Genomic DNA, 12,296 nt, shown 5'->3' on the forward strand with positions numbered 1-12,296 from the left:
CCCCCAACCACCACACCTCACTCCCCCCAGAGGAGGCACCCTTCTCCAGAGATTTCCCCACTCCAGCCAGTCACCTTTAGGGGTGACTGCTCCGATCAGGACCCCCTGGGCTGGAATCCGGCTCCACCGGCCCGGAGGGAGGTCCGGCGGGGGGGTCCAGATCTCACTCCGTGGGCCATGTGCAGGCTGGCACCGGGCTGCGCTGGCGTCCCCTCCTCCCATCCCTAAGCGCTTCTGACAGCTTGGGCCCCGGCGTGGGTGTCGGAGGCTTAAAATATCTGCTCTGCCTGGGGTCGCGGCACCCGTGCGCCTGTCTGGCAATGGGGTCAGGCCGCCGGGGTCCAGCCCCACATGGGGGTGCCCAGGGCAGCTTCACCCCCACGCAGGGGTCAACTGTGCCGTCTGCCTGGCCTTTCACAGGCACCAGCTCCTGTCTCTCTCCCACAGCGGGTGACACTTGCTCCCTTGATGCTGAGATGCAGCCACCTCTGGGGTGGGATGTGGGGGCTGTTTAACAGCCACATAGCAACACCACACAATCGTTTGGGACAGGAAGTGGAGTCAGGACTCCTGGGTTCTACCCCCATCGCTGGCAGGGGTGGGGGGGTCTAGTGGTTAGAGCTGGGGGGGTGGGGTGGGGCTGGGAGTGAGGATTCCTGGCTTCTATTCCCAGCTCCACCACTGACTCGTTAAGTCCCTTCCCTGTTTTGTGCCTCAGTTTCCTCTTTCCTCTGTCTCCTGGGGCGGGGGAGGCGTGTGCCCCGTGCTGTGGGGGGTGGCCTTGGGGAGGTGGGTGAGGAGAGGCGATAGCTCCGCCCCTGGGAGCCCTGGGCAGGTGACGGCTGCCAGCTGCCCGTCCGCCGTGCCCATCACTGCAGCCTCGGGGCTGTCACCACGGGCAAGGAAACAGCTGCGGCTACTCCCCCGCCAGGCGGCTGCCCCAGCGCTAACCTCTGGCACATCCTGCTCCTTTGTGCCTAATTGCATTACGGGGGGGGGGGGGCGCTGCCCTTTCCATTTGGGGTCATGGCCCATCCCCCCAGCAAGCTGGGTGGGCAGGGAGCCAGCACCCCCCCCAGGCCTGGAGTCAAAGGTCACTGGTCCAACTTCCTCCCTGGTATCCCCCCCATCACACTGATTAAAGGGGGGGAGCTGGGCTGCTCCATCCCTCCCCCCACTTTCCCCCCTCCCCATCTGCTGCCCTCCATTGGCTCAGCAGATCCCAGCAGGAGGAGCTCATCTCTAGGGAGGGATTGCCAGAGTAGGTGGGGGGGCTACCGGGTCGGAGGGGCCCGTGGGTCTGATTGGGGGGGGGGATACCAGGCTGGAGGGCCCATGGGTCTCATCGCATCTGGCAATGTCTGCCTTAGGCTGATAGCAGCGGGTGTGTGGGCCTGGGGGGAAGTGGCCCAGGGGAGGGGGCCCAGAGGAGGGGCCCGACTGGCACTTTTCGTTCCAGTGAGAAAGATTCGTTCCAGCCCCTGGCAACTTCGCTCAGCCTCCGCCTGACACGGGGTCGGGGTCCCCACCCCCCCAGATCCCCCCCATCCATCCACCGCTTGGGGTGCTGCAGGGGTGAGAGGATGGGGCCCAGAGGGTGTGTTCTGCAGGGGGTGTCTGTGCCGGGGTCATGCTCGTGTGCGTGTGTGCGTGTGTGTGTGCGTGCTATGTCCGTATTTGCATGGTGCTGTGTGTGTATTTGTCTGTGTGTTGCTGTATTTGTGTGTCGCCCTGTGTGTGTATTTGTGTGGGTGGGTATCTCTGTGTCATTCTGTGTGTGTTGCTCTGTGTGTCTGTGTCACTCTGTGTGTGTCTGTGTGTCGCTCTGTGTGTTGCTCTGGGTGTCTGTGTCACTCTGTGTGTGTCTGTGTGTCGCTCTGTGTGTTGCTCTGTGTTTCTCTCTGGGTGTTGCTCTGGGTGTCTGTGTGTCACTCTGTGTGTGTGTCGCTCTGGGTGTCACTCTGTGTGTGTGGCTCTGTGTGTTGCTGTGTGTCTGTGCCATGCGCCTTGCACGGCCCATCTCCACCAGCCCTAAGCCGGGAGCCCAAGTGGCCGGACTAGCTGCGCTGAGCCGGGATTTGGGCGGACTGGGACAGGCCTGGGCTGACCCGGGCAAGGCCGGGGGGAGAATCGGGATGGGGCTTTTGGGAGCCAAGCCCGCTGCCTTTACCAGGATCAGAGGCAATATACTGCATGGGGGCCTGGCTGCCTTTGCCCCCCCCACCTCCTTTGAGCTCGCCCCACTGCAGCCCCACAGGTAAGGGAGGGGTACTGCCCCCCCATTTGTGACACCACCCCTTGGAAAATCCCTACTCACCCCCAACCCCCCACTCCCTGCCCCACCCTCCAAACTCTCGCCCCCCTCGGTGCACTGACCCTAGTGGGGGAGGGATGGGGCCAAGTGCGTGGGGGGCCCTGAGGCAGCTGGGAGGGGGAAGGGAACAGAACCCAGCAGGGATGGGAGGGGGGGCAGTAGAGGCAGGCAGCATGGGAAGGAGCTCCCTGCACCCCCAAAGTCTCCTTGAGGGTTTAATCACCCCCCCCAGCTCCAATCCATATGAAAAGGCCTTAAATATATCCACCCCCCCAGCTTCCATGCCCCCTCCCTCATGCCCAGGGATGCTTTGCCCCCCATTAGCAGGGCAGTAGCTGTGGTTTCACCAGGGTGGGGGGACAACCCCCCTCCCCCAATTCAGCCCATTGCCTGGGGGAGGCTGGGGGTGGGGGACAGTGTCACCCTATTGCACAGAGGGGGAAACAGAGGCACAGACCTGGGCGGGGGGCTAATCGATGCCATCAGTGCCCCCTGCCCTATGGCACAGGGGGACTCTCCCCAGCGAGGGGAGGAGGGCGGGCAAGTGGGCACCGTCTCCCCCTCCCCGGGCGGCGCACACCTGGCTTGCTCATCCTCATCTCCATTTCAAGGAGCCAATTTCCAGCCACTCCAGAGTCGCACAAAGAGCTGAATGGGGCTCTCGGGCTGGTGCTGCCAGGCAGGGCAGCGGGGGGGGCCCTCAGGTCAAGGGGGCTGAAGTGGCTCTCGAGGGCGGCTGGCACCGCTCGCCGAGGGCCGGGGGGGGGAGGGAGAAGAATGGAGCCAGCACTGAGGAGGGGAGAAACTGAGGAAGGGCCCCTGTCCTATCCCCCACCCCCTCCAAGCCAGCCAGACCCGGCCCCAGGGCCAGGCCAAGTTTTACCCCAGCTCACGAGCTCTAGAAAAGTCGCGAGCAGCCGCATCTGGAACTGGACTCTGGAGTGGCAGAAAGTCTGAGGGATCGGGGCGGTGGCTCAGCAGGGGGCGCTGTCCCCTGGCGGTCAGTGCTGGCCCCAGGGCGCTAGGGGGCGCTGGGCTGTGGGGCGGTGGCTCAGCAGGGGGCGCTGTCCCCTGGCGGTCAGTGCTTGCCCCAGAGCTCTCTGGGCACTATCACCCTGGAGCTGGGTTCGAGCTGGGACCCTAGCCCAGAAGGCGACAGCGCCCCCTGCTGGCTGGGGTGGTTCCAGACTCTTCCAGCTCCGCGACCATCGAGGACGTGCCAGGCCGAGGGTGACCAGATGTTAGGGGCTTTGTCTTATATACACAACTGTCCTCCCCCCACCCCCAAAAAAGTGTCCCAGTTTTTCACACTTGCTAGCCGGTCACCCTAGCCAGGCCCTGTGTGTCATTGCAGGGACCTGGGCTCCACTGGGCACCCCCAGGGCTGGAGCAGCCTTTGCCCACGGAGAGCTGCCCAGCCTGGGCTCCCCACCACAGCCAGGACTCGTTCAATTCTGGCAGCAGCTAATGGCCTGGTCCCTGCATCATGAGCTGGGCTGAGCACAGGGGGTCCCGGCTGCCCCACCTGCAATGGGCAGCTGGGACTGAGTGAAGCATTGCTGGGATTGTGGGTGGAGCCAGGATCCAGTAGGGGAGGGGAGCTGGGATTGTGGGTGGAGCCAGGATCCAGTGGGGGAGGGGAGCTGGGATTGTGGGTGGAGCCAGGATCCAGTAGGGGAGGGGAGCTGAGACTGTGGGCGGAGCCAGGATCGAGTTGGGGCAGGGAGCTGTGATTGAGTGAGAAATGGGCAGGGCCATTTAGATCCAAACCCCCCCAGCTTTCAAAGGGGCTCAGATACCACCTGGGCAGACTCCCCCCAATGTGCCCCAGCCCTGCCCAGCAGGGACCCCCTGTGGGGCGAGGGGAGCTCATTCAGCCCTCACCTCGCTGCGATATTTGTGCAGCAGGCACCTGTCCCCTCAGAACGGGGCTGAGACCCCCCCAAACTCATCTCACCCCTGGACAAAAAGGCCATGAAGGACCCCGTCCCTGGTCAGCTGGGATCAAACAAGGCTCTATAGCAGAAAGACCCCAGGTCCCATTCCCGACCCCTCTGAGCCAGCCAGTCCCCCACCCTGGGGCTGGATGGGAGCCAGCACCCCATAGCGGGGAAAGGTCCCATGCCTCAGCAAAGGGGAGGGGTCTCCATCTGCCCCCTGCCGCCCACCCCCAACTCCCCCAGAGCCCCCCGCAGTTGCCCACTGCCCCATGGCCACCCTCCCGCTCTCTCCTCTGGCCCTGCTGAGGAAATGCCCATGGGGGGTCATGCCCCCCCCAGCCTCTGCTCCCAGGGCTGGCAGCACTGGCCCATCTCCAGTCAGGGCCATGTTTTCTAACACAGCAGGCACTTGCTGGGAACCAGCAGCTGGGGGGGGAGGGGGGGTGGAACTGACTGAACCAAGACACCCCCCCCCCCCCGTTTCCTGCCTCCCAACTCCCTCCCCAACCGGCGGGGCCTTTCAGAAAGGGAACCCCTGCAGCCGACACAGGCTGGCTCCAATGGCCCCAGCTGGGGTCTGCCCACCCCACCTCCCCCAACCATCCAGGCTGTCTAGATCTGCCCCCCCCAACTTTTCAGCTTGTGTCATAGAATCATAGAATATCAGGGTTGGAAGGGACCCCAGAAGGTCATCTAGTCCAACCCCCTGCTCGAAGCAGGACCAATTCCCAGTTAAATCATCCCAGCCAGGGCTTTGTCAAGCCTGACCTTAAAAACCTCTAAGGAAGGAGATTCTACCACCTCCCTAGGTAACACATTCCAGTGTTTCACCACCCTCTTAGTGAAAAAGTTTTTCCTAATATCCAACCTAAACCTCCCCCATTGCAACTTGAGACCATTACTCCTCGTTCTGTCATCTGCTACCATTGAGAACAGTCTAGAGCCATCCTCTTTGGAACCCCCTTTCAGGTAGTTGAAAGCAGCTATCAAATCCCCCCCTCATTCTTCTCTTCTGCAGACTAAACAATCCCAGCTCCCTCAGCCTCTCCTCATAAGTCATGTGCTCTAGACCCCTAATCATTTTTGTTGCCCTTCGCTGGACTCTCTCCAATTTATCCACATCCTTCTTGTAGTGTGGGGCCCAAAACTGGACACAGTACTCCAGATGAGGCCTCACCAGTGTCGAATAGAGGGGAACGATCACGTCCCTCGATCTGCTCGCTATGCCCCTACTTATACATCCCAAAATGCCATTGGCCTTCTTGGCAACAAGGGCACACTGTTGACTCATATCCAGCTTCTCATCCACTGTCACCCCTAGGTCCTTTTCCGCAGAACTGCTGCCTAGCCATTCGGTCCCTAGTCTGTAGCGGTGCATTGGATTCTTCCATCCTAAGTGCAGGACCCTGCACTTATCCTTATTGAACCTCATCAGATTTCTTTTGGCCCAATCCTCCAATTTGTCTAGGTCCTTCTGTATCCTATCCCTCCCCTCCAGCGTATCTACCACTCCTCCCAGTTTAGTATCATCTGCAAATTTGCTGAGAGTGCAATCCACACCATCCTCCAGATCATTTATGAAGATATTGAACAAAACCGGCCCCAGGACCGACCCCTGGGGCACTCCACTTGACACCGGCTGCCAACTAGACATGGAGCCATTGACCACTACCCGTTGAGCCCGACAATCTAGCCAGCTTTCTACCCACCTTATAGTCCATTCATCTAGCCCATACTTCCTTAACTTGCTGACAAGAATACTGTGGGAGACCGTGTCAAAAGCTTTGCTAAAGTCAAGAAACAATACATCCACTGCTTTCCCTTCATCCACAGAACCAGTAATCTCATCATAAAAGGCGATTAGATTAGTCAGGCATGACCTTCCCTTGGTGAATCCATGCTGACTGTTCCTGATCACTTTCCTCTCATGTAAGTGCTTCAGGATTGATTCTTTGAGGACCTGCTCCATGATTTTTCCAGGGACTGAGGTGAGGCTGACTGGCCTGTAGTTCCCAGGATCCTCCTTCTTCCCTTTTTTAAAGATTGGCACTACATTAGCCTTTTTCCAGTCACCCGGGACTTCCCCCGTTCGCCACGAGTTTTCAAAGATAATGGCCAAGGGCTCTGCAATCACAGCCGCCAATTCCTTCAGCACTCTCGGATGTAACTCGTCCGGCCCCATGGACTTGTGCACATCCAGCTTGTCCTTTGCCCCCGGCCCTAGATCCAACCCCCACCCCAGAGCTCAGCCCCGCCTCTGCAAGGAACCAGCCAGGGAAACCCCTCGTGCCCCCACACCCCATGGATGGGGACATAGGACAAGGTACATTGGCCTGCTTGGGTGAAGGGGTTGGGGGGGGGGGGAGTTACTGCAGCTGCCATAAAGTAGCCGGGAGCTAGGGGGGATGGGGGGGTTGAAGATGGAGAGGGAGAGCAGAGGGAGGGGAGACTCGGATCCAATTTCTCCCGACAAGAGGCAGCAGCTGGTGGCTGCTAACGAGCTGTGGTAATTAGCCAAGGGAGGGCGCCTGGGTGCCCCTGCCTTTCCCGTCAGGGCACCCGGGGGGGGGGTCACTGGGGAGCGGGGGTGCATGTAACTATTTACACTCCGAGCAGCTTGGGGTGAGACCCCGGCCTGCCTCACAAGTTAGGCCGAGTCAGGCCAGAGCAGCCCCTGGATGGGAGACCCCAAGGGGCTGCTTTCGCCTTGGAATCAAGGATGGCACTGGACCTGGGTGGGTGACTCACCCTTGGCACCTGCATTGCTCCCCCAGCCAAGGATAGAACCCAGGAGTCCGGGTTCCCACCCCCCCCCCCCATCCGTTTCACGCTCAGGGCTAAACCCCAGCAGCAGGGGGTTTCCCAGCCTGCCCCATAAGAGCGTGCGCTAGGGTGAGCAAGCCACAGGGTGGCCGCCCAGCGGGATGTGTGGGGGGGTGTTATTGGAGGCCAAGGAATGGGGGGGAGGGGTCACTGTCACCCCCCCTTGGATCTTGCCAAGCCCCAAACTCAATCCAACTCCTCTCCGCAATGCAACACACTGGGCATGTGGACGTGGGGCCAGCCTGGGACCCCCCCCAGTGCCCCACCCCACGGTTGAGCAAGGGAGGGGGTGCCCAATCTGGGCACTGGCACCACCGAGCAGCTCTGGCCCTGCATTATGCCCAGGGCTTGGCTGCATGGTGAATTGCGGAGCAGGGCTGGCCTGGGGCAAGTTCCCAGGGCAGGACAAAGGGTGGGGGGAGCAGGAATGCCCACCCCAGGGCACCCAGCTGGGGTGGCAGAAGATTCTGCCCTGAGGGTCCCATGAGGCAGGAGTTCTAGGGGCTGGGGCCATGCAGCCCTTCTCAGCCCGAGGGCAGCTCACTAGGAAACCGGTGGTGGGGTGGGGGGACTCAGCGGGTTACACAGAGCAGCCCCCTCCCGCCCCCTGGTGCAAATGTGCTGGGGTGGGGTGCAGGCCCAGGGAGGGAGCAGAGCGCAGTTGGGGATCCCAGGGCTGGCAGAGCCTAAAGCCGGGGTGGAGGGGCATGGGGGTGCTAGAAGCTGCCAGCGCCAGGGCTGGGGAGCAGGAGCCCACTGGGTGCTGGGTCCCCCTGTGCTTCACGGGCAGTAACTGAGCCAACCTGGGGAGCTGCCTGTATCATTCCGAAGTGCAGATGGGGAAACAGAGGCACAGAGCCAAGGCAGATGCAGGGCTGGGCAAAGAACCCAGGAGTCCTGGCTCCCAGCCCCCCGCTCTCACTCCCTAGAACAGTGGTTCTCAGGCAGGTCTGGGGGCCCCTGGGGGGCCACAAGCAGGTTTCAGGGGGGTCTGTCAAAATAAACCCGGGAGCAGGGCTGGCATTACACTGACGGGGGCCCAGGGCTGAAGCCGAAGCCCGAGCAGCTTAGCTAGGCAGGGTCCCTGAGGCGGGGGCCCTGCCTGCTACCCCCCAATTCCAGCCCTGGCTTATAATCTCCCGGCTCTGCAGTTATGGTGGCACAGGGGGGCTGTGGGGGGTTTACAGCCTGTTGGGAAGGCCCCATACAGAAAAAGTTTGAGAACCCCTGTCCTACCACACACTGACCCCAGACCCTGCCCCACAGAGCGACTGCTGACCCCCTGTAATGTCAGACAGCAGCCAGGGGACCCCCCCCCAGGAGCCCACAGGGGTCCGGCCCCGGCAGCACCCACTAGCTGCCTTCCCACCCCTGCATACCCGGGGCAGGGGTCCCCGCGCTGAACGCCCGAACGCAGGGGTGTGGAACCACCACATTCAGAGCCTGGCAGGGCGTGGGGGTCCATCGCCACCTGCTGGAGAGCAGGGGAGCTGCAAAGGGCTCAGGCATCCCTCGGAACCGGCCCGGTCCAGCCAGGAGCAGAGGAAAATGGGACAGAACCCAGGAGTCCTGACTCTTGGTGCCCCCAGCACCAATCACTAGCCCCCACTCCCTTCCCAGAGCCAGGGATAGAACCCAGGAGTCCTGGTCCCCCCCCCCCCCCCCAACTCTGAGGATAAAACCCAGGAGTCCTGGGCCCTAGTTCCCTCTAACCACTAGACCGGTTAATAATTGGGCCTACAAATCCACCCGAATTGTGAGCTCAACCGCACAAAGGGAGGGGAAGTTCCTGTGCTGTCCTGCCACTAACCGGTGACAGGAAAAGGTGCCCAAGGGGGCCAGCCCCATTTAGTCCAAACCCGAGGGCCGCCTGACAGGCCAGGGCTGCGTTGAACAAGAAAAGCGCAGAAGCGGAACCCCGTGAACCAAGGCTGGCGTGCCGGCAACGAGGCCGAATTGGGGGACAGAACGCCGAGAGGCCGGGCCGTTCCGCCCCCGTGCCCGTAGAGAGGTGGGGAGACAAACCGGCAAGCGCGAGCGGGTACTTTACAACGCTGCCGTACGCCCGGGCCCAGCGAGAGGCGGCTGAACGCCGTGCCCCAGACCGCCGAACGCCGTGCCCCAGACCGCCGGGGCCCCGAGCGGCTGATCAGACCACGCGCTAGGCCCAGGGTTTTCCAGCGGCGACGTTGCAAGTGGGAGCCCACGGCAGAGCCAGACGCTGCGTGTTCTCTTGGCGGCTCTTTCGTCCCCGGGGGTGTTTGGCTCCTTGGAAAGGGGGATTGGACCTGACCAGCAGCAGGACAACCTCCGGCCCGGCTCACCTCCCTTCCGCTGGGCACGTCTTGAACACCCTCGAGGAGCCCATCAAACCAGGGCGCCTCCCTTCTCCCAACTCTCTGCAGCCCCCGGGGCAAGGGAAGCTGCTGAGGCGAAGGCCTGGCTTAGACCGTCCGCTGCAAAGGGGTTAACGGCTTCGCCTTTGCTGATCTACTAAGGGCGCGACAGGTTCGCCAGGGGACTCCGCAGGCCGAGGGCTCTGGGCGCTAGCCCCCAACTTCTTTAAACTGTTTAATATTGGACAGTGTCAGGGTCACAGTCCTACCTTTGACGCTCTGGGCTCCTTTATTCTACCTAAACACAGCCGACCCCATTTCCCTGCCAGAGCCAGGCACAGAACCCAGGAGTCCTGGCTCCCAGCCCCGCTAGACCCCACTCCCCTCCCACAGCCAGACAGAACCCAGGAGTCCTGGCTCCCAGCCCCGCTAGACCCCACTCCCCTCCCACAGCCAGACAGAACCCAGGAGTCCTGGCTCCCAGCCCCACTAGACCCTACTCCCCCCCACAGCCACACAAAACCCAGGACCCTACTCCCCACCCCCGCCAGACAGAACCCAGAACCCAACGCTCCCAGCCCCACTAGACCCCACTCTCTGCCCCCCCCCCCCCCCCCCCCGCAGCCAGACAGAACCCAGGAGTCCTGGCTCCCAGCTCTCCAAGGAGTCTCTCTGATGGGACCCAGATCAGGCACCTACATATCACAGTAACAATGCTCCCTGGGGGGCCTGGCAGAATCTCCCCCCAGCGACATGCCAGAGGCAGAGGGGTCCCTGCCTGGTCTGTATTATAGCCCTGCAAGAGTTCTGGGCTTTCCTGGCACGAACCTGCCCTCCAACCATGCCAGGCTGAATGACTGGAAACCCCCAACCCTGGATCTTTTGCTCTCTAGGGGGCTTTCTGCCCCCCAGCCAGCTGCCCTTCAGCATCTCACTTCTCATGGGGCAAGGTAGTTAAGGACATTGAAGTAAATGGTAAATGGGACAAAATACAACATGGTTTTACAAAAGGTAGATCGTGCCAAACCAACCTGATCTCCTTCTTTGAGAAAGTAACAGATTTTTTAGACAAAGGAAACGCAGTGGATCTAATTTACCTAGATTTTAGTAAGGTGTTTGATACCGTGCCACATGGGGAATTATTAGTTAAATTGGATAAGATGTGCATCAATAGGAAAATTGAAAGGTGGATAAGGAATTGGTTAAAGGGGAGACTACAACGGGTCCTACTGAAAGGTGAACTGTCAAGCTGGAGGGAGGTTACCAGTGGAGTTCCTCAAGGATCAGTTTTGGGACCAATCTTATTTAATCTTTTTATTACTGACCTGGGCACAAAAAGTGGGAGTGTGCTAATAAAGTTTGCGGATGATACAAAGCTGGGAGGTATTGCTAATTTAGAGAAGGACAGGGATACCCTACAGGAGGATCTGGATGACCTTGTAAACTGGAGTAATAGTAATAGGATGAAATTTAATAGTGAGAAGTGTAAGGTCATGCATTTAGGGATTAATAACAAGAATTTTAGTTATAAGCTAGGGACGCATCAATTAGAAGTAACGGAGGAGGAAAAGGACCTTGGAGTATTGGTTGATCATAGAATGACTATGAGCTGCCAATGTGATATGGCTGTGAAAAAAGCTAATGTGGTCTTGGGATGCATCAGGAGAGGTATTTCCAGTAGGGATAAGGAGGTGTGAGTACCGTTATACAAGGCACTGGTGAGACCTCACCTGGAATACTGTGTGCAGTTCTGGTCTCCCATGTTTAAGAAGGATGAATTCAAACTGGAACAGGTACAGAGAAGGGCTACTAGGATGATCCGAGGAATGGAAAACTTGTCTTATGAAAGGAGACTCAGGGAGCTTGGCTTGTTTAGCCTAACTAAAAGAAGGTTGAGGGGAGATATGATTGCTCTCTATAAATATATCAGAGGTATAAATACCAGAGAGGGAGAGGAATTATTTAAACTCAGTACCAATGTGGACACAAGAACAAATGGATATAAACTGGCCACTAGGAAATTTAGATTAGAAATTAGACGAAGGTTTCTAACCATCAGAGGAGTGAAGTTTTGGAATAGCCTTCCGAGGGAAGCAGTGGAGGCAAAAGATCTATCTTGCTTTAAGATTAAACTCGATAAGTTTATGGAGGAGATGGTATGATGGGATAACATGGTTTTGGTAATTAAATATTCATGGTAAATAGGCCCAATGGCCTGTGATGGGTTATTAGATGGGGTAAGATCCGAGTTACCCGGGAAAGAATTTTCTGTAGTATCTGGCTGATGAATCTTGCCCATATGCTCAGGGTTTAGCTGATCGCCATATTTGGGGTCAGGAAGGAATTTTCCTCCAGGGCAGATTGGAAGGCCCTGGAGGTTTTTCGCCTTCCTCTGTAGCATGGGGCGCGGGTCACTTGCTGGAGGATTCTCTGCTCCTTGAAGTCTTTAAACTACGATTTGAGGACTTCAATAGCACAGATATAGGTGTGAGGTTTTTTTGTAGGAGTGGTGGGTGAAATTCTGTGGCCTGTGTTGTGCAGGAGATCAGACTAGATGATCATAATGGTCCCTTCTGACCTAAATATCTATGAATCTATAAGTCAGCAAAGTAACCCCAGGGTGGATTGAAGTGAACTAAGGGGGGGATTCCGGGCTACCCCACAGTCAGTCCCCTCCCTGCTCCCACACTGAGCAGGACACAGGCAAACTCTGCAGCTGCTTTTCTTACCTTCCCTACACTCTCATGCTGGCATCTAAGTCGAGACCCAGCCAGCTCCTTCAGCCCCTGCACCACCAGGGCCCCCGGCCTGCCCCAAGACCCAGCCAGCTCCTTCAGCCCCCACACCACCAGGGCCCCCGGCCTGCCCCAAAACCCAGCCAGC

Source organism: Natator depressus, chromosome 20, assembly GCF_965152275.1.
Source record: "Natator depressus isolate rNatDep1 chromosome 20, rNatDep2.hap1, whole genome shotgun sequence".
Lineage (NCBI taxonomy): Eukaryota > Metazoa > Chordata > Testudines > Cheloniidae > Natator > Natator depressus.